The sequence below is a fragment of the Eulemur rufifrons genome, chromosome 29 (genome assembly GCF_041146395.1).
Source record: "Eulemur rufifrons isolate Redbay chromosome 29, OSU_ERuf_1, whole genome shotgun sequence".
NCBI classification, from domain to species: Eukaryota; Metazoa; Chordata; class Mammalia; order Primates; family Lemuridae; genus Eulemur; species Eulemur rufifrons.
The window spans coordinates 86056290-86078998 of record NC_091011.1 but is presented as its reverse complement, the minus strand read 5'-3'; the positions used below and the strand labels follow the sequence as shown (position 1 = coordinate 86078998).

General features: G+C 41.2%; 1 protein-coding gene across 2 annotated transcripts in view; it reads left to right on the top strand.

Moving 5' to 3' along the window:
• The first annotated feature begins 3713 nt into the window (after positions 1–3713).
• PTN (pleiotrophin) overlaps positions 3714–22709 on the top strand; it is a 102697-nt gene continuing 83701 nt past the window's right edge. For both annotated transcript variants that reach the window (XM_069462115.1, XM_069462114.1), the window contains exon 1: positions 3714–4001. The gene's annotated coding sequence lies outside the window, so the exon portion shown is untranslated. The remainder of the gene's footprint in view (positions 4002–22709) is intronic.

Below are 22709 nucleotides of genomic sequence, written 5' to 3'. Positions count from 1 at the left end.
GTAGAGTCTCTGTGGCTGTGTAACTAGGGAAGTGACCTGCTCTCCACCAGGGTTTGGGTCTTTTTTACCTTTAGGCCAAATGTACCTGATGCTCCTTAAAATCACACCGAGGAGCCTCGGTTTGCAAACTGCAGATGCATAGTCAAAAGATGGAAAGACCTGAGTCCTTGAAGACTTTAGAGCACTGACCTTACCAACTGGTTCAGTTTGTGCGATAAATTTCTCAATTATTGAAACCATTTTTATTTGTGTCTTCTGTTTTTTCATCAAAAGAAGCATAATCATTACAAAAACATATCTAATATAGAAGTAAGTTTTGTAATCTAGTCACAGCAATACAAAAAAGTTTTTTTTCCTTACCTTTGAACTATTTCTGAGAGGAGTACAGAAATGTATTAATGGGGCTTCTATCACAGTGTGATAGCTTGATGAATTGTCCTTTTACATTCCAGGGATATTGAAGGACTTGGAGTGGTAATCAAGAATCTAAACATCCTGCCAAGCAGGCAGGCCGAGAGAGACAAGCTGACAAATTTTTCATCAGGTTCTTTCACATTTTTAAACTTCATGCTGATCACACTTCTCTTTGTATTTGCCACTGCAAAATCAGCGGCCTCGTTTGGAAAACTCCCTTAGGACATGTTATAATTTCTATGATTTTAAATCACCTTGCATTAGTTCTATTTTAACCTGGTGACACTCATGCAAGGGGCTCATTCATTCTACCTGGAGAGGATAAGAACTGGAGAGAAGGCATTAGCAAGCCCAAGTAACTGCTGACCGGAGCTTTTGGGGACAGAGAAAGTGTTAAAGGGCAAGTTTGGAGTTGGTTATTCTTCCTAAGAAACAGGAACAAAGGGAAGACTTTTGTGCAGTGGATTAACGCAGTCGCCTCCTACTGCTATCTCAGCTTCCAGCTTCACCCTCATGTGGTCTATTCAACAGGCAGAGAGACCTTGTTAAACCAGAGTCAGGTTTAGTCACTCCTAATAGCTTCCCACCTCATTCAGTGTAAAAATGAAGTTCCCCACGGTGGACTTACTGTGGCCCGCTGCTCCCCTCAATGCCCATCCCTTCACTGTCTCCAGCACAGTGACCGCCCTAGCTTTCTGCTGAAACTTGGGGCACAGTCAGACCATGCAGCCTTTGCTTTTGCTGGCCCCTTTGCCTGGGGTTTCTTCTTCCAAATATTTATACTTGGCCAGCGTCCTTAACTCTTTTAAGTCTTCCCTCAAATTTTACCCCAGGGAGATTTTTCTCCCCCAGATCAGCACTTTATCTTCCTTCATTGTCTTCTTTTTTCCATGGTATGTATTTATCATATCTTTATACAAATTTAGTTAATTAATTAGAAACAACAATAGAAGTCATACGAGAGTAGGGATTTTCATCTGTTTTTCTTTGTGGCTCTATGCACTCGAAAAGTTAAGTGCTCAGAGCATGACCCATTGAATGAAATGACTTGAAATCTTGAAACAACAGACCCATGAGGAGGCCGTAGGATGAAGTTTGGATTTGAGGTTGATCATGTCTGGGTGCATTTAAAAATATGTTCTATTCTTGTGATATTTTAACTTACAGACATAAAAAAAATATGTTCTACTTTAACTTTGGTGTAAATCCTGGGCTGAATTAAATTATGACTAATCTCAGCCTCATAGATTTCTAGTTATTGAAAAAACAAACTCTCGTTAATCTTCCTTTGTATTTTTAAAATACAATGGGAAATAATGTTAAAGTTTTTTAAGCTTGGCCCTGTTAACATTTTGGGTGAAATAATTCTTTGTTGTGGGCTGTCCTGTTCATTGCAGGGTGTTTAGCAGCACCCTGGCCTCTACTCATTGGATGCCAGGGGAACCCCTTCCCCCAAGTTGTAACAACCAAAACTATCTCCAAGCGCTGTCAAACGTCCCCTGGAGGGCAAAATTACTTCCCATCAGTAACCACTGATGTAATTTTCATATATACCTATTTGAATAAAGGGTCATATTTTTTATATAACACATATAATTAAGTAAAAATCATGGGACTCTCAGGCTTACTCTATCAACCCTATCGTTCAGCACCACAATCAAGCAACCATTGTTTACCTAACTGGTAGCAGCTTGTTACATTTGTAGATGTTAAGATAACGTTTAGGAAGAAAAAGAAAATGTATAACCCTTTGTTTCATGGCCTGGAAACTTCACCCCTGTGACATGTTAGTAAATGATGAGACTTTTTTTTCAGTAAAGGGTCTGGAAAACATGCTAATAAAAATGATAATGTGTATTCCTCCACAATTGATACAGGTGACATCAGATTAAAACAAACATTGCTTACATTATGGGAAAAAATGAATCACAAAAGGGAAACAGGTAACCTGAAGTCTGTGCGGAGAGGAAGGAGGACAGCTTCCTTATTTATTTATTTCATTTGAGGTCTATATGAGATAGTGTAGGAAGGGTTCCATTAGGGGCTAAACTTTAGGTGCATAGGTAAATTTCTGACACCTCTCCTTTTGAAACGATTGATTGAGTAAAAGCTTTATTTGTAGAACCACTTCTTTGACCCCCTTGACTCCTCCATGGCACATTTCTCCAGGTGGCAGTCAATATGAGACCCCCAAATCCCTAAAAACTGTTTGCTTACAAAACAATGCTTCTAATTTTGAGGTTGATGGATGGTTTAAGTAAATGTAAATTTTAAGAATTATATAAGGCGTCAATTTGAAATGAAGAGATGTAACTTCAGAACTTTGAAAAGTGTAAGTATATCTTACAACCAATTTGGGGTGGACGCCATCAAATGATAAGCTGAAAAGTAAAAGTAAGTAAAAAGAACAAGCCAAGGAGCAGGAAAAAACTGGTAAGTGGCAGAAAAATCTCAAAATTTACATTTTGAAAATGTTTGGTTAAATTTGTGTTATACTTCTTAATAATTTTACACAATACTTTTATCTCATCTATATCATTAATATTAATCTATGTGCGACTTCATCCTACATATATTACGTTAGTGTCTTTCCTCAATGGAATGAAATGGAAATTCCAGAAAGCCATGAAGCCCAGCCTTTGAGTTTTACAAACCTCAGAGTTTGAGCTACATTGATCAATCCCCTAAATTCTTGGGTGTCAAAGGCATGTCACTAAATAGGTCACTAAAGACATCAAGGAAGCCAAAAAAGGAAAGAGCCCCCTAAAGGAAAATGGCACTTAATTGGCAACTTGCAGGCATCTGTCACTCTTTGTGACAATTGAGGGAAAGTACTTTGCACATTTTATGCTGTGCAGGTGAGATGGAGCTGACAGCTGAGGTACCTGCAGCTGAGAGTAGGGAGGGCGTTTGTGGGAGGAAGGAGCGGTTCCTTTTCAAGAGCTTGCTTTTCATCCTGAATATCATTTTAAAAAATTGCGTGGGCCCCAAACTGTAATCTAAAATGCCATCAATTGTCCATTTGAGATAGTATGTAGCCAACCGTAGCCATACTGATAGTATGTAGACCATGCATAGAGTTTGGAAAAGAAATATCATGGTCTGTCTGTCTGCTAAAAACAAAACAATGCTCCAACCCCCGGCCCCTCGGTTCAAATCCGTTTTCTTGCTCCGCGGGGAGAGGCTGCCCCTGGAGTATTGTGCTTTTAATAAGCTTCCCAATCAGCTCCCGCGTGCAGAGCGCTCTCCCCCCGCGCCCAGCCTGCGTCCGCCCTGCCCGCTCCTCTCATCCCTCCCACTCTGCACTTCCCTTCCGTTCCCTCCCTGTCAGGGCTTAATTGAGTCAAAGGCAGGATCGGGTTCCCCGCCTTCCAGTCCAAAAATCCCGCCAAGAGAGCCCGAGAGCACAGGAAAACCCAAAGTGGAGCGAGGGGAAGAAAGAGCCCAGTGAGTCATCGGTCGAAGGCGGGGAGAGCCGCAGCCGCCCGGCAGGAGCCTCGGGAGCCGCGTACCTGGACTCGCCGCCGCAGACCTCGCCCCTCGCCGCAAGGACAGCCCAGCCCCAGAGAGGACCTCTGCAACTCAAAGTAAGTGTGAGGGGACGTGCGGTTTCTCCGCGGGGTCGCCAGCGGAGTTTGCCTTCACCCTGGGCCACTTTTCCTGTGCCCGCAGATGACGGTGCTAGAGGGGAGAGACGCCGCTCGTGTCTTTGCTGTTAGGGCTGCTTTCCCCACGGACTTGCTCCGGAGGCAAACGGACGCGTATTTTGGGGGAGTCGGGACAGGTTAGTTAGGGCGTGCTTAGGTGAGGAGGCTTTTGCGATGTCAAGCGTGCATGCGGAAGGTGTTCCAGCTACGGGCTGGACAACACGCCAGGCTGGGCTGGAGAGTGCAGCTTTGCTCCCTGTACAACCTGGAGCTGTAGTAGGTGTGTCTGTGGCTGGGTAGTGAAGAGAGAGAAAGTAAGGCAGCCTGAACAAGCAGTTCTCCTCTTCCCACCCTTTGCTCTGATTCTCTGATTTAATGCCTCAGGGCTCGATGACTGTGGCTGGCACTTCTAGGTAAGATGTGGGAGCTTGTTCCTGCCAGTGCTAGCTGACATTGAGCATCCTTGCTGGCACTCCTTGTCCTGGCTGACAACCAGGAATGGTTCCAGAAACGGTTGAGTCCAAATAAAAGACACACCTTGAATGCAATCTCATTTGAATGCTAATTTTAAGAACTGCCCTGTACAAAGACACTTCAACTTTTAATTTCACCCACTTAACGTAGGGTATATTGGTTACTAATTTGCCAGATACTCAGAGTTTCTGAGTTGTTGTTTCTAATAAGTTAAGACAATATTTTTTGAGAGAAATGTATTCTACTTCTTCCTTACTTAATACACAAAACTTTAAACTTCCTCTCTCCTTACACACACACACACACACACACACACAACCTTTCTCTGTAATACAACACCACACACACAAACACAAGAACACACACAGAGTTTACTTACACTCTATTGTTATCACACCCCTGTCTCTGTTAAGAGCTGCTTTGTAAGTTTGGGGATACAGTGAGAAAATTGTATTGGGGTGGTGGCGCCTAAGAGGGGAGAATGAGGGAATATCAAAGTTCTAGTCTTGAAGCAGCTTGAGGAAGGGGTGGGGTGTGTGTGTGTGTGTGTGTGTGTGTGTGTTGGAGGGAAGGGCCTGGGAGGAGATTTAGGAACTACCAAAAAGAGCTTTTGAACTAATAACATAATGAAGCAATTTGACGATCCTAAGCAAATGTGGAATTGGTGAAACAGCAGAGCCCATTTTAGTGCCTTGATTATCTGGGAATGAATTGATATATAGAAATATTAAAAGGTAATGGAAGTGAAACAAAAGAGAAGTCTCCTAATACAGAAAAAAAAGCCTGTGTTTTTTCATCTTCATTAGGCTCCTTTGTAAGTGAATTATGCACTTTAAAGACCAAATCATTAAAAACATTTATAATCTAGTTAAATTCAAAGGAAATTAGAGTGGATATTATCCTTTTCCCTCCTATGGGGCTTGAGTTATTTCAGACTGTCAACATTTATACTTTCTCATTTAAATTAGAAGATGAAATTAAAAAAAAAAGTTTTACTTTTAAAAACTCTAATGACATTCTTTTGCGCTTTAAGAAACTTTTGTGCTTTAAGTTCTCTAATTGTACTTTAAATTGAAGGTTCCTTTGCCACTGCTCGCAGACTCTCTTTAGGATATTTTTCCCCTCATTTAGTGAAAAGCCTCTATGAGGAACACACACCTGAAGCACATAGCCACATTAGGTGCTGTGTTCCAGCTGTTTGCTTGTGGATACAAATGTTCTCAAAGCTACAGCTGTGAGAGAAATGAAACTACTGTTACTACATGGCTTTTTAATTATCTGACTTTAAATGAGGTATTATGGGGAATGAGAATAATAAATATATTTAACTATAGAGTCTAGTATGGCATATGTATTATATAAAATTCTCTGTCTTCCTACACTTCTTTCCTTGAGATTTGGAATAATAAATTTAGTAATTTATTGAAAGTTCCCATGTGCCTTATTTGGCCTTCACACATAGCAACATGTAGCAGACCTGCATTTCTTTTTAATGGGCATTTTTTTTTTTCAGTCCAGTAAAGCCAATGGCTTTGTTTGAATTTTCACAAAACCTGGTTATTGAAAATAACATGAGAGAAAAAAGATCCCCAGATAGTTTAATTGCTTTTTTCAAAAAAATCAATGTTAGAAATAAAATATTTTAAGTTTAAATGTTTAATTTTCCTTTGAGGATAACTCTTGCTTTCTCACTTACATGACATTCTTACGTGAATTCTAATTATATTCCTATTGTTGATGTGGTGTTCTTATTACTATTCAATGTTTTTCCAGGAAACTGAATTTAGCTGGCTTGTTCAAAATGGTGTGATGAGTTAGCGGTAGATTAAGGGCCAGAAGTCAGAATTAAGAATATAAATTCAGTTCTCGAAACTCTTACGCTTTTTAACCTGGTGGCATAGTGATGAACAAAGTTGTCCTTGACTTCTCTCCTAGAGGTAATGTCCAAATTGAGACCGCCCAGAGTGAGCAGACGGCAGGTGGACTCTACCCCTGCATGCACCTCAGCTCGGTTTAAGGTCTGCTCTGGGGAGCGTCAGGCTGGGTAGAGCTCTCCAACCTTCGCTCTGTCATTTTGCTGATGATGCTGAGCTTGTCTTCTCCATATGGGTGAGGAATGTTTCCTCCTCTGGCTGCTATCCTAATGAATAATCAAAGAGTTTTTGTCTCCTCCTGGCACAAGGCCATGTCATTGCCCTGGCAGGGGAGGTAAAATAATATTCAGATATGAACCTTCTTTTTGTGAGCTGGACCTGCTTTTTTTCCATCCAGAGTCAGTTGGCTTGAGTGGAACTTTGCCCATGGCCTCGGTTTGGAAAGTTGTCTTCCATTCTTGATGTTTGTGGCCAAATGAAGTTTCCCCCCACTGGCCATTTTCCCGTCTACTTCAAGCCAGTCTTCTATGTGGCATAATTTTCATTTCATTTACAATATTTCAAGATTGTAAAATTTAACTAGCCTTTTTTCCCTCCCTATTTTAGCGTTTAGTAAATAAGATGTAAAAAGTTCTGGTGTGATGCCTTAAAAGGGTGGCTATGATGCAACATTATTTGAGGGTATCATAATTACGATAATGTGGATTTAATTACATAGATCACATTCACCACAAATCCCTATTTCTTAAGGGTAGGCAAGGAATAGTAAATCATTCATGCTTAAGATATTTTGAGAAATAAGGATTAATTTCTTCTGGGCTTTATTTTTTGAGCCATATCTTTATAGTAGGTTTAGAGAAAGTGACATTTCAGATGGGGAAAAAAAATGTCATGGTAGGTTTTCCAAAAGCAGAATTCTCATGTTTTTTTAACTACATACATAGTGTAACCAAAAAAAAAAATCTTATTGCAGTATATTAATATTGAAAGAAGTAAGTCATTGTAACTGATAATTGGAATCTTGATTCTAAGACTTGCTGTTAGTGAAAACTAAAACATCATTTTAAAACACAAATATCACATTGTGTCTCAAACCCTCTGTTCCCATTTCTTGCAACATTTACACTTACCGATTTTTCCCTCCTCGCTCTCATTTCTCCCTTTTATTAATCCAGTTGCTATTATTTCCCATCCAACAGGTCTGAGGATGTCTTGCCCAATTCCCTCCTCATATGATTGCATGTATTTCAGGAATATCTGCCCATATCTTGGCATTCATGGAAGGTTGGACCTTGCTAGCTGACATTTTGACATTTTTCTGACCTGGTCCATTCAAATCCGTTTTCAGCACCAGTGAGCTCTCTACCTACTCAACCAGCTTTTTCCTTTTTCTGATTCAGACCCTGGCTAAACTAAGGTCAGCTTATACTTTAGTCGCTGCAACTAATATTGACTTAATTCTCCTTCCAACTCCCCAACTTCAATGTAGGGGCACAGCTAGAGTTACTCACCTCCATCACACATTTCTGGGTCCTGTCCCAATAATACAATTCTTCCTGCTATGGCCGGTCAATTTAACAATATTTATTGTTGTGTATGTTGGATGCCTAATGCTGTGCTGGACAATGTAGCATATTTAAGAAATATGACATAGTTTCTTTTCTGTAGGTATTCACAGTTTTACAATTTTAAACACTTTGTGTTTGGTAAGTGGTACTAACTTGTGAAATTCTTTGTTAGACATGTATTTAAAGGAGATCTCAAACAGCTAAAATCCATTATACCCCCACCTATCTCTGGAAAAAATACTTTCAGAGTCACAGATCATTCCCTCAAACCAATGGCTTCATGTTTTTCTTCCTTTTTCTCATATTGTTACCTTTTTTCCAATTTTTTTGTTCACTTTTTTCCATTTTTTTTTTGCTTTTTCTCCCTCAATTTCCAAATATGGAATTTCATTTCCAAATATTTCAATTTTCTCTCTCTTTCTTAAAATGCCTCGATATTGTCACAACTCTTCTTTGAGCTTCAACTCCAAGTTTCACTGGGAAAACTCTCAAATCTCCCCATTCTCTCTACTGTGCTGTAGACTCACATTTTTATTTAAATAAATACTGAAGGGAATCATTTGGGCACAACTGTATTTGGGGAAGGAGATTGAAGTAAAGGACTTGTTACTTTATATTTATCCCTAACAGACTTCTATGATAGTGACTGCCATACCACATGTCACATAGTCTGATAGGGGCTGAGAAGATAAATATGTCTTCATCCAGCTTATGATCTACCCAATGTATATGTAAGAATTACTAATTACTGCAATGTAAGTTAGAGTAAGATATGTGTGATTTTTGTCCTAATCAGTTCCAGTAACAATGGGATCACATTTTTATGAGAAAAAGCAAAGTGGAATGTACTGAACACTAAATGGTACTCAATATTTATTTCAAAAGCATTATTTTTTTGTTGCTTTCATGTGGTTTATTCTGGAAGAGAAATTGAACTCTCAATTCCTTCATATTTTTGTTTCACATTTTTGACATAATAGAGGAGAAAAAATTATTGGAAGTGATATCTTAAGAAGTCAGCTTTAGTTTATTTAGAATAAATATAATTTTAAAGGCATGGCCTAAGTGTCCTTTTCAGGAAAATTTGTACTAGACATGAGGTGACTGCCCTTCAGTGAAAACATCTGCATGAAGGGAAAGAAAGTTTGTTTTCTGAGGCAAATCCTCCGTCTAGGTGGAGCTGTACTTCTCCCGTCCTATTTTCTTTTAAGCCTTCCCATCAGCCCTTACAGTAATTTAGGCTCTTCCTTTCTCGTAATGACTTACCATTAATAGCAGCTCCACCCCACCATGCGCCCCTGACATGCACCTCCTCTCATTCATCTCAAGAACCCTAGAATATTTGGCATAGGACCATTGAAGATACCCAATAAATCTCTGGTGAATGTGCCAGAAAATACCATTCGTTCTCTTTGCCCATCATGATACAATCACCTTGGCTGCCTGTCTTCCCCTTCCCCCACAAGTAATCCCCTTGCCTTACTAAACATCACCTGGTGCCAATTTTCTGTTTCAGCCCAAGCACCCTCATCATTCTGAACCTCAAACCTCCAGAAGCCTCTCCAGCTCTCTTTCCTTCACTTCCTTCATTCCCAAAGCTGTATAGGCTGGCCAGTTTTCTGAAGTGTCTTCCTTATCATACTGTACCTTGATCACTTTAAACTTTTCGTAGTTTCTGACTCAAGGCTACCTCCAGAATGGAGACAGAAACCCCTACCCCTTCTTTAACAAACCGTTTTATTCAAAGCTACAAGATCGATCACTTGAAGTATTATTTTTATTATAGCCCCAATGTAGTTATAAGGCCTTTACTTTTCAGAATTTTTCACATTTATTTTTCCATGATATTTTTATAACAACTCTACTCAGGTAGACTGAGTAGGATTTTTCAAAATTAATATAGAAACTCAGGCTTAGAGAAGTTAAGGTGGCTTCAACAAATGACATACAGATATGAAAAAAAGTCTTAAAATTCCTAGTTTGGGTTTTCTCCTCTCTAATATAATGTTTTCTCTTTCTTCAGCTAATAAACTGCTTTTATCTCCCGGTTGCTTCTCACATCAAACCTAAAACCCAATGTATATACCATAAGAGGCCAGACAACCATCTTCAGTGTCAGCCAGATTGACTGGAGTCAAGTCTGTCTGCCGTACGCCTGGGGCCCGTCTTCAGAGGTTCCGATTTAAGAGGTGGAGTCAAGGTGCCTGGACAGCTGACAGGGCCCCTGGATGCAGATGATCCCTTAGAAACTTCAGCCCTAATGGCCCAATAGATGAGCTCCAAGGTCAAAGAAATCAAAGTATAAACCACTAGCTACACTTCTTACTAGCTGTGTGACCATGAGCAAATACTGTGGTCTTTCTCATTTCAGTTTCCTTGTCTCTAACATGGGGCCACAGACTTACCTTCTAGGATTGACATATGAATGTTGATCGAGCAAGTAAATGCGAAATACTGAACGCTGAAGTCTGATTGCTGGAAGTGTTTGATGGGGATGATGAAAATGATGATTACGGTGCATCAGCACCAAATGCAAGTCCTCTCTTATTTCTCATGCCCAGTTCGCTTCTCCAGGAAACATACAAACAGAGACTTCCTGCTTCTTAAAAGGCCTCTCCTCTCCACGCTCTCAGACCATTCTGTCCCTTCTTTCTAAATGCAAATTGAAAACTTTTTTTTTTTTTCTGAAAAGAAACACACAGAACATGTGATTATGCTCAAGACCTGAGGGGTGTGGCATATAAAGTTGCCAGTTCAGACTGTTTGACCTTGAGCTTTCTCATAAGGTCTAGGAGAGCATTTTGCATCCCGGGGACTCCCATGAAAGGTGCAGCCACCTCATTGCTGACCTTAGTGATGCTTATATCCATGTCCTCTCCGACCCCTGCTGATGGAGGTTTCAGTCCAGAGGGAGGAGTTAAGGTTCTGATTCAGGAACCAGTACTTTTCCGCCGATCTGCCTGTTTTTTGGTGTAGGTTGCTGAATGTGTCACTGAATCTCCTGAAACCTTTGGTTTTTCAGCTCTCAGTTGGAATTGGTGATGTTCCCTGCTTTGCCCACCTCACAGGTTGGTGGTAAAGGTAAATGGTCATGACACAGCGTTTGTAAACTGTAAACTGTGAGACGAAACATGAACTACTGTTAATAAAGTCAGTGGGGCAATGTCTGCCTTTCTTCTTTCCCGATTCTGCTACTGTCCTTGTCACTGTCATTTTCTCAGGACACCCAGAGATTGCCTAAGATGCCTCAAGGTAAGTTTGACCTGATAGAGCGAGGAGGAGGAAAGATGTGTGACAGGAACGAAGAAAAGGAAATCTGAGTCATAGTAAAAAAAAAAAAAAAAAAGTGAGTGAGAAGGCAATCCTAAATAAGGCTAATTTAAACAGTCATGACTTCTTTTACTAAATGCTATATTACAGTTCCTTCTCAAGCATCTTAAAGGATATGCACCAAATTTTTCAATTGGTTATTCTCCTTACATTCGGCCTTAACAATTGGCTTGCAGCACTGTGTTCCAGGATAGCTGTGGTTCTCGAACTGTGATGTGCATCCCAGTTGCCGGCTTCCACAGGTCTCCAGTGGGCTCACAGAGTCTGCATTTCTACCCAGCTCCCAGGTCACAGCAGTGCTGCTGGCTTGGGGACCGCACTTTGAGTAGCAAGCCGCAATAGTTTAGTAGTTCTACAAACTGGAGGGAGCAGGAGAGGGATCAGCACTGTCCAATCACAGTATCCACAGCTTCATAAAAAACTATGATGATCATTGGTAGTAATGCTTTGTGCTACATGAAAAAGCTGCACGCACTTACATCTTCATGTCCAAGTAATATTTACAAAGTTGGATTATTTATGAAAGAAAGTTGCATACACCACCTGATTTGCTGTTCAACTGACTGAAGCTCCCTTAGGCATAAAGGCTCCCAGCCAGGTGTGGCACTTGGGCCACCTCCTTGCCAGTGCTTCAGTGACCCAAATGTTGCTCACCTAACTTGCTGTAAAAGAAAGTGTTTAGGAAACATCATTCTTTTTTTTTTTTTTTTTTTTGAGACAGAGTCTCACTCTGTTGCCCAGGCTAGAGTGAGTGCCGTGGCGTCAGCCTAGCTCACAGCAACCTCAAACTCCTGGGCTCAAGCGATCCTCCTGTCTCAGCCTCCCGAGTAGCTGGGACTACAGGCATGCGCCACCATGCCTGGCTAATTTTTTCTATATATATTTTTAGCTGTCCATATAATTTCTTTCTATTTTTAGTAGAGATGGGGTCTCGCTCTTGCTCAGGCTGGTCTCGAACTCCTGAGCTCAAACGATCCGCCCACCTCGGCCTCCCAGAGTGCTAGGATTACAGGCGTGAGCCACCGCGCCCGGCCAGGAAACATCATTCTTAATATGAAAAGGGTATACTATAAAATGTTTTCTTAGCATTAGAGTATTCCCTTTAGGGTTTTAACATCTCTTACTCCATTTGAGTGTCCCCTTCCATACTATAATGGGGAAGAGTACAGATCTATGTGACTTCCTCAAAGACACTGGTCTGCCCAGAGAAAGAGCCAGGGCTTTTTGCCTCAGAGCCCAAGTTTAATCAATAAGGAACATCTCTTGGTAACAATTTTAGGTCGCAGAGAAAATCTTCACTCAGGCTAGAACAGATAGAAACTGTCTTAGTCTGTTTTATGTTGCCTACAAAGGAATACCTAAGGCTAAGTAATTTATGAGAAAAAATAAAGGTTTATTTGGCTCGTGATTCTGCTAGCTGGATGGTTCAAGACTGGGCATCTGGTGAAGGCCTTGGGCTGCTTCCATTCATGGCAGAAGGTGAAAGGGAGCCACCATCACATAGTGAGAGAGGAAGCAAGGTTGGGGGGGTGCCAGGCTTTTTTGAACAGCCAGCTCTCATGGGAAGTAATGGGGTGGGAACTCACGCACCCCTTCCCCCACCAGGGAGGACATTAATCTGTTCATGAGGGATCCACCACCAATGACCCAAACACCTTCCATTAGGCCTACCTCCAATATTGGGGATCAGATCTCAGCAAGAGATTTGGAGAGGATAAATATCCAATCTGTGGCAGAAACCATACAAAACTTTAGAACGATATTTTCATAATAGCCTTCCTTATTTGCTGAGAATGCAACATTTTCAAGATCTAGATATGCCATCATTATTTGTAAGACCAGAATCATCTCTGAGGTTTTAACATAAAGTGGCCTTCATTTACGAGCATAAGAACATCAGATCTTTGGCTTAAAAAATATCTTGCAACTTGGAAGAACCTGATTTCAAGGGTCAACTTAATTCTTCAAAAAATATTATTACAAAAATATATTACTTTCTGTGTGCAATGCATTTCTTTAGATATGTTTTAAAGGGTTCAAATGAGAAGACTGAAGCTGCTCTAGGAAAGAAAGCAGATAGTTTATTAGATTATTTTTAACAGGCGTATGTGCTTAAATCTTGAAACAATAAAATAAGGCCTTTATTTCCATTCTCTTTTCTTATTTACAACATACATTTCATTATTGAATAATGTCTCTGGGAATATGCAGAGTCTCAACTATAGCTCAATGCATGTCAAACTTGTGAAAAGGTTGATTAATTGTAACCATATGAAAAATAATGATTTTTTTATTATCATGTTTGTTATTGGGAAAACACAAATATACCTGAAGAAACACATTATTTTTTTTCATTCTAGAAAAATATATGTTCATGGTACAAGATATTCAAATTTTTCAAAAAAACTCACTTATAATCCTCAAAAAAGGTACCACTATTAGCACTTTGATATACCTTTGTTGTTTTCTGGTGTAATTTTTTAAAAGTTATATGCATAATTGAGTGTCTTGCTTTTTATCAGCATTGTAATTGATGCATGAAATATTTTTAACAGCTATATGCATGTTAACATGTGCATTTGTTTCTACTAAATGAGCCAATTAAGATGGAAATTCAATTTATTTAGCTTGATATGGGTAAATTGGAATCATAAAAAAAGCTAAGTACATTAATCTTATGGACTCTCATTAAAGAGCAGGAACTGGTAAAATGCAAACAAACAAATATCCCATGAAGCAAACAAATAAACAGATCTTTCTCCCAGCAAAGGATGTGTTGTTTGGATGGGAATGAATAATCCTGAGGAACTTACTGTGTGCCAATTCAAGGCCAAGCTGAGTACACATTGCCTTTCATTCTTACCCTAGAGGACCCTTCCATATGTCCAGGGGTAAAAGTCTCCCCCGGGAAGACACAGCTGCCTGGTCCCACCCGAGTCTGATCTAACCCCTTAGCTGGTCCCAGGAGCCAAGGAAACTTGTGAGCTGTTCTGGGACCCGGGGAAATGGGTCTGCCGCACTGCAGGACCAGCAAACCTCTTTGATGCATGTTGCTCCAGGAATTGGCACCCTTCGGGGAGTTATTTATTTGTTCTGTTATTATTTGGAATGAGTTGTGAACAGTTGGCTCTAGTTTAAAGTGAGTCAGATCCAATTTGGATTTGAGAACCACATTTCTGATCATAGAGCAGGGGTGAGAGTCAAACGCTTTTGGTGTCCATGTCAGTATTGGAATTCCCACCAAGGTTAGCCTGAAGTGATTTTTAGCCTTTTCCAATAGTGGTCTCAGTCTCAGTTAGGGAACCACGGAGTTTGCCTTCTGATATGTGGTATCTGGGGATTTGAAAGATGTACCTCAAGGGCATCATAAATGAATTTGGTTTGGAGAAGTAGATCCAAAGCAATTCGGTAGGAGTAAGTGGGTCCATGTGGATTTCTAGCAATTTCTATCTAAACAGATCTACATTTCCTAAAAGCAGGCTAACTCTGTGGGTTCCTAACTTCTCATCCAGTGATGTTCTCTTGCAAGAAGTTAAACAAGAGAGCCTTTAACTTCAAAGATAGGAGGACCAAGAAGACAAAAAATAGAAGTGAACTTGAACTGAGGCATTAGGGAAAACATCTAAGAAAAGCAGCCCTATACCTGCAGAGGGAAACTTCAGACCTCACAGAAAATTCCATGAGATAGCATCAAGCCTTTCTTCACCATGGAGGGACTACTGGGTCCTTTGGGCCACCTGGCAGTGGTCATGTTCCTTAGGAGACTTCTTTGGGGTGGATTTGCCTTGTTTTCTTTCTACATCTCCTGGGCTCCAAGAACCTCTTGCCATAAAAATCCCATGTAGTCCATCTAGCTCTGTGAAGGAACCCTGTCTCCTCCTTGCTCTTCTCAAGGGAAGTGTTTGAAGACCAAAGCACCAACAGCTGAGAGTCAGGAGTTCCTGCCTGAAATAGGACCTGAGCAATCTTGGATGCAGGCCCCTAAGTTGGACAGTCTGGTTCCTGGAGTCAACTCTTTCATCAGGCTGCCCACCCTCTAACTCATTGTTTCCATCAATGTCCTCCCCACCCGGAGGAGGCTAAGAGGCTCCTTTTATGGGCTGGAGCACAGCAGGCTCCCTTCAGCCCAGAGTGTAGCTGCTCTCATGCCTTCTAGCTTCCTGGGTTGGTTTTCTGCCTTAACTGGTGTTTACCAGTTGTAATCTGTAACATTAAACATCTCGTTTCAATTCAGAAAAAGTTTAGCCTTGGGTATTTCTATTAAAAAGTCCAATTTTATTTTGAAGAACAAACATTATTCTCTTTTCTTCTTCTCATCTCAAATCACCCCCTTCCTTAGCTGATTTCCAAGTTCACACCACGGAGTAGCCAGTTTCATCATTGTCATCCATTAGAACTTGAGCAACAGAAATTGAGAAGAAGTACAGGACAGGAGGAGGCATAACTTCTCTTCTTAAAGCAGTTTTAATGATTCTCCAGTGAGGACAGCCTTAGTATTAGAGGCTGTTTTCCTAAAACAGGAATAGATTTCATTGTTCATCTAACGTGACGTGGGATTGTTTATCTCTATTCTTGGCATTTAAGCAAAATCACACTTTGTCTCTTGAGAATTTTTAGATGTTTGTATCTATTAATATTATACCCCATAATATCGCAGTGAGATTGGAGTGTCAATTAGACCCGCAGAGAAGCCACGAAGCTATGAATTGGAAGAGGAGAGAAATCTGGTGAAGTATGGACCAAACATGTGGTATATCCAATAACTGTGACTTCTACTGAAATACAGATGAGGGAATACCCAGGGAGGTGGGTCATGTGCAACTGAGGGACATTTAAGGTACATATTAGAAAGAATAGGCATAGAAATATTAACTGGTATTTTCTAAAGTAAATCTGCAAGTCTCATGATGCATCTTTCAAGATCACGTCTAACTGGCATTATTTCCATTGGGAGGTCCATAGGAAGCTACTTCAATTGCTAAGTCATCTGGCATCACTGATCTTTTATATTTGAAGGAAGTCACTGTATCGATTATGAGTTTCAGTGGCCATGTATCTTGTCGCTGAACCTCATTGTTCCTACTCTGCTGCTACCTTAACGTGTTTAGTTCTTTCACTTTACAACTGCCTGAGTAGCAACCGGCAGATAGTCTGTGCCCAGTCCATGTTTGCTGTTGCATAGCACTGCAGTAACCTCTCCCTAGGTTGCACCCCCCGCACCTCTGGTCCTCCAGCAACCCCGGCAAGATTTGATATTGACTGGCTGCCCTAGCCAAAAATTGTGACATGAGAAATCACTTTCTTTGGCATCTCCAGCTATTTTTGTTCTACTCTATGCTTTGTACTCAGAGGATATTCCCATTAACAATCTCTGGTACCTGGAGCCTAGCCTCCTGCTATCACATGAAGGCATGTCTTCTACCCCACCTTCACGCCAGCCATTGGCAGCCCCAGCTTCCCTTGCTGCGTTCCGAGGACCCATGGCAGTGAGTCAGAATCCAGGACCTGCTAGCCCTTCCAAGGTATTGTTCCTAGGAGTTGCCAGGGGCAAGGAGGAGACTTTGTACCTTATCACCAGCTACTTCTAGAAGCTGAAGTGCTTGCTTTTTTTTCTTACTATTTTTATCCTTTTTTTTTTTTTTTTTCTGAACACAATTCACCACCACTAATAATAAATAGCTAACATTTACTGAGTGCTTTCTATATGGTGGGCAGCACAGTACTAGAACTTTACATTCAGTGCTGGGATAAATGCTGCCAACAGCCCTATCCTAAATGAGGAAACTGAGTCTCAAGTAGTAACTTGCCCAGGATTACAAGCCAGCAAGAAGTAGAATTGAAACTTCAGCCCAAATATTTCTAACCACAAAGCTCGTCAACATCATGCTCTTCTACCTCTATCCCCCATCTGATGACAAGGACCCAATGAGTCTTTGAAGATATTTTGGTTCACTCCCTTCTTCCCCCCAGACAGCATCCAGGAATACACTCTCATGCTATGTCATCTATTTCTACCTCACTACAATCAGAAGAATACAGTCCCTTGGATAAAGAATGCCGTTGTTAGACTAGCCCTCCTTGATTGTGTATTACTGCATATTGTTTCATTCCCATTGTTTTCTCAAGCACCAGATTGCCTGGCCTCGTGGTTCAACATGCCCGTGCTGGGGAAGGGGACCGGCCGGCGTGCAGGCAGGAGGGAGAGGGTCTAGAGGTGGCTCTGTCTGTTCCTCCAGCCTGCTATCACCTGACTAAATTGTTTGTTGTATCGCTGTGTTCCAGCTCTGGGGGAGGCCACAATGAGGGGTTTGTTTGTGTATGAGAGTCTCTGGCTTTGATTAGCAGCTAGCTCCAGCGCAGCTGAACATACAATAGGGACCGAAGGATGGGAAAAAACTCCTGCTACAGTTTCCCATTGGAAAGCATTCACTGTCAAGCTTGGACATCCAACAGTGGGACACAGAAGAACAGAGGCTGGGAAAGGTTAGGTGATGGATTCTCCATGCCCTGCAGCCTGTTGTGTGTGCCGAGGTCACTCCTTTACATAGAGGACTGAGCCTTGTCCCTTTAAAGGTCTTTTTATGATTCAGGTTCGAGACCTGTATTGATGTCGTTTGATGAGGGGCAAAACCTGGAAGGCTGGAAAGCATGGAGGAACCCCTCGATTACAAGAGCTAGAGCAAAAGCAGTGAAAAATGATGCATGTATCTTAAAGGGCTAGTGACATAGTTAAAAAAATAAGTCCTTCATCTGGATGCATGGAAGTGGTGAAAAGAACTATAACTATAATTCTAGCAATGAAACAGGGAAGTAGGATGTTTTTATTTCATGACATAAACAAAGCCAGTGATTTCTTGACCAAACTGATAATAGACGTTTTAGTACTTTTCACTGAATTAAATATTAAATCTACCGTAAATACCTTCTATCCTCTGGTAGCTGAATAACAAGGTGTCTGCCCAAAGTAAGGAATCCCTCATATATCCTTAGAGGAGTGCTTCAGCTCTCAAGGGTTTTATTTATCAGAATATTTGTCTGAGACACTGTGCATGTCCCCAGAAGAGGATCAAGGCAAACTTGCAGTTAGAATATATGATGAAATGATAGCATATGATGAAATGATATAAGAGGGGTTCAATCAAGTTTTCCAGGAAAGGAAGACATTCCAGGCTGGAGTGGAAAAGAGAGGTCGCATGTAGCAGGTGGGATTTTCAAAGACGGGGTTGTGCTGTGTGTGGCAGAAATGCAGGAGAGAAGCATCCCAGGTGAGGGATGAGGAAAGAAGAAAGCCAAAGAGATGATGCAAAACAAGACGTCGGGGCCAGAGAACAGATGGGCCTGATCTGTGCAGAGAGCAAGTGGTCAGAAGGTGGAAGCTAGGGTCAGAAAAAAATGTTGGGAATAAGAGCAAGACCCTTCAAGCGCTAGCTAACCTGCTTGAATTTTATTGTTAGATAGTAGGGAACCGCTGAAGGTTCTCCATGACAGGAAAGAAAAAAAGTCAGTAAAAGTAAGGTATAAAAAAGATCATTTTAAGAGAAGTAACAGATTAGAGGTGGAGAGAATCAGTTAGGTTTTAAAAAGTAATCCTCTGTGTACCACCCCTCCTCCCAAGCCCTTGATCTTTTTAAATTCTGGAAATCCTGTTCACGCTTCAATGCTTTGCTTAAATACCATCTCCTCCATGAAAATTGTCTTTACTTCCCTAGTTAAAATGAATACTTACCCCTTTTTCTGTTCCACAACTTTCCCTGGTTTTGCTTTTATGGTTATTCATTCAATCATGCATTTAAAAATATGCAGTGGACACGATGTGCCAGGCTCTATGTTAAGTACCAAGAATACAGGATGAATATGACACAGTCCCTTCCCCAAGTCGCACAATCCAGCCGGGGAGAGCAGGCACATAAACAGCTCATCAGTGCGATGGTCTGGATGGGCACTTTTGAAAGCCTGTAGGAGAGACACCCAAGTCAGCAGAGGGTGGATTTGGGAGAGGCCTTCAGGAGGAAATGTCTCCCGACTTGTGTTTAATGATTGAAGAATATGATGAAGAAAGTGTGGGTTCTAGGTAGAGGCAATGATGTGAATCCTTACTTCATTCCTGTCACATAACAAGTGCTTTAAATGACTCTTTCTCCGTACTTTACTATGGATCTCTTAGCCCAGTGCTTGGCACAATAACAAATGAATGAGTGAATGAATTGCTAATGCCTAAGTAGGTAGGTAGGAGGGATCCTTTCTGGAGATGCAATGAGTGAAAATAAAAGCTCTCTGGAGTCTAGACATTATGATGAAAGGTGGGTGCATGAGCGTGAGTGAAAAATGAGATATTGGAATCCATCGATTTGGAAAAATTCTGGTGCCATTAATAGAAAGGGGAAAACTAGAGGAAGGGCGGATTTGGGGGAAGAAGTGGGTGTTCTAGGCCTGAAGGAATTATGGAGAGACAGCATTATCTCCAGAACTGAGCACAAGCTAGGTGCAGGCTTCTGAGATCTCTCTCTAAACTCTGGACACGCTCAGTGCCTGGGAAGCCCTTGGATGAGCAGTAGGCATGTAGGTAGCCCTTGGCCAGTGGTAACCTGGCTCCCATCTGGACTCTGAATTTCCAGGCTTATTACTGTACCTTCCTCCCCAGGAGCCTCTGCAATATACTTTGACTAGAATGTGGTTAAGATCAAGTTAACAACATTATATTCTGGGAAATATATATATATATATATATATATATTTATTTGAGACAGAGTCTCGCTCTGTTGCCTGGGCTAGAGTGAGTGCCGTGGCGTCAGCCTAGCTCACGGCAACTTCAAACTCCTGGGCTCAAGCAATCCCACTGCCTCAGCCTTCCGAGTAGCTGGGACTACAGGCATGTGCCACCATGCCAAGCTAATTTTTCTCTCTATATTTTTTAGTTGGCCAGATAATTTCTTTCTATTTTTAGTAGAGACGGGGTCTTGCTCTTGCTCAGGCTGGTCTCGAATTCCTGAGCTCAAATGATCCACCCACCTCGGCCTCCCAAGTGCTAGGATTTCAGGAGTGAGCCACCGCGCCCGGCCTGGGAAATATTTTTTATGATTTTTGCATTTACCTAAAGGGTTCCTTGGATGCATCAGCTTTCAAGAAACCTCCACAATCAGTTCTAGACATTTCACATGCGCATGGAATGGTTTGAGGCCACATCTTTGGAAGAGGCCAGTTGGCCTAGAAGAGCCTTCTGTAATCTGAGTAACCACAGTTTAGCTGTGTACTGATTTACCCACACAGAGATGCTGGCTCTTTCCCTGAAACTGCTCATTTTCCTATGCTCAGATGAACGTTATGCCAATCATACATACAATGATTGCTTCTGCAGCCAGTGGAAAAGATGACACTCAAGGCCAGAGTGACAGTGAAAGCTAGATTGTTATGGGTCAATGAATATTGATTAAAATATGCAGAGAAAAACAGAGTCCTGGGCTACCATCAGAGGCAGAAACAGTCTCTTATGCTTGTTGTTGAAAGGGCCCCTGTCCTGGGAGGGTGTTTTGTAACAGGGTTGCTCTTTCCTTCCATGGTCAGCACGTCCTCCTCCTGGTGCCCCGCTGGGATGTGAAGACGCTCCCTTCCTTCTCTGTATTTTCTTTATCCTGCTCTGAGGATCCTCCTTCATAAGTGAGGGCAGAGTTGAGGATAAATGGATCATTTTCATTTTTGTTGCTTCAAAATTATTTTTTCAGCTTTGCTAAAAGAAAAGAAAACTCAGGAAGTAAAAATTGTCTGGTTTCCAATCCCCAACTGTAAGGCAGAAGAGGCAGGAAATGTCTTGGGGACAGAGATTAGACAGGATATTTTCTAAGAACACCATTTAACTCAGGATATATTATATTTAATGTTGCTCCAGATTAGGGTTTGGTCAGCAATTTCTGGCCCAGGTAATTTGGGGCCTGGGAGGGTAAAATCTTGTGATTTCATTGGGGCTTTGCCTCCTTTGGTTCCGTTGACAAATCAGGAAGCTTCTGCCAGGATGAACCTATTACAATACGAATAAAACTCCTTTATGTGCAGATGAGCCTCTTGACATGAAAAAAAAATCATACTCTGTTTAGGCTTTTCTGTAACAACTTTAACAACTAATATGCACGTGATATTTTACTCTTTGCAAATTGCATACATATTGTTGCCTTATTTGATCCTCAAAACAATTCTATGAGATCAATTTTAATATTACTACCCTCTCTACAGATGAGGAGGAGGTTCCAAGAATGCAGGAGACTTGTCCAAGGTTTCTTCAAGAAGGGAGAGTGACACTTGCCTCAACTACTTCGTAGGATCTTTTGGGGGAGTTGTCATAGCCTGTGACACTGTTTTGTAAAAATACTTCTAAAAAAAGTTGTCATTCTGTTCTTTCCTGTATGTAGATTCTGTGGCTTAAATCCTGGCTTACACAATTCTAGAGCATTGTCTCTTAACAACAGTTTACCTGTTCTTCAGAATCTCATGGGGCTGCTGTCTAAAACTGCCTCATCTTCCACCTATGAAATCAGAATTTTTGGATGATGGCTTGAGAATTTTAACTTTAGGTTTTATTTATTAGAGATGGGGGTCTCATTATGTTGCCCAGGTTGGAGTGCAGTGGCTATTCACAGGCACGAGCATAGCACACTACAGCCTCAAACTCCTGGGCTCAAGCGAGCCTTCTGGCTCAGCCTCCTGAGTAGCTGGGACTACAGGTCTACAGGACTACTGAGTGCCACAGCACCAGGCATAGGGATGTTAATTTTTAAGGAGGCCACAGGACACTTTCATGCATTGTAAAGTTTGAAAATCCATTTGTGTGTGTGTGTGTGTGTGTGTGTGTGTGTGTATGTAATGTATTCAGCATATATCTATTGAAAATAGAGCCTATTATGATACTAGCAGTCTTCCAGAATTTGTTGGAATAGAGTCTAGATTCTGGGGTAGACTCTACAACTGGATAACTATGTATTTTAATTAAATCACTTGAAATTTTAATAATCAATTTCTAATTTCCTCGCTTGTAAAACGGGGCTACACTAAAAGATCTCTAAGATCTTTTAGTGAGCCCTTTGATTCAGTGTCTGTGCTCTTGCCAGCTTTTGAGCTCTGGATTCTTTCCTCTCTCCCTGTGGAATACTCTTCTGATTGTGTTTAGTTCGGTGCTTCTCAAAATGTGGTTCCTGCATCTTCAGCATCAGCTTCACCTAGGAGCTCATTAGAAATGTAAATTCTCAGATAGCACCTCAAACTCTGAGGGTGGGGTCCGCAATCTGTGTTTTAATAAGCCCTCGTGCTGACTCTAATACATGATGAAATTTGAGACCATTGATTTAAGCATTTCTGATCCTGACTAGTAAATGTAAGTATAAAACTCTACAATTACAATGTTTTGTTTTCCTAAA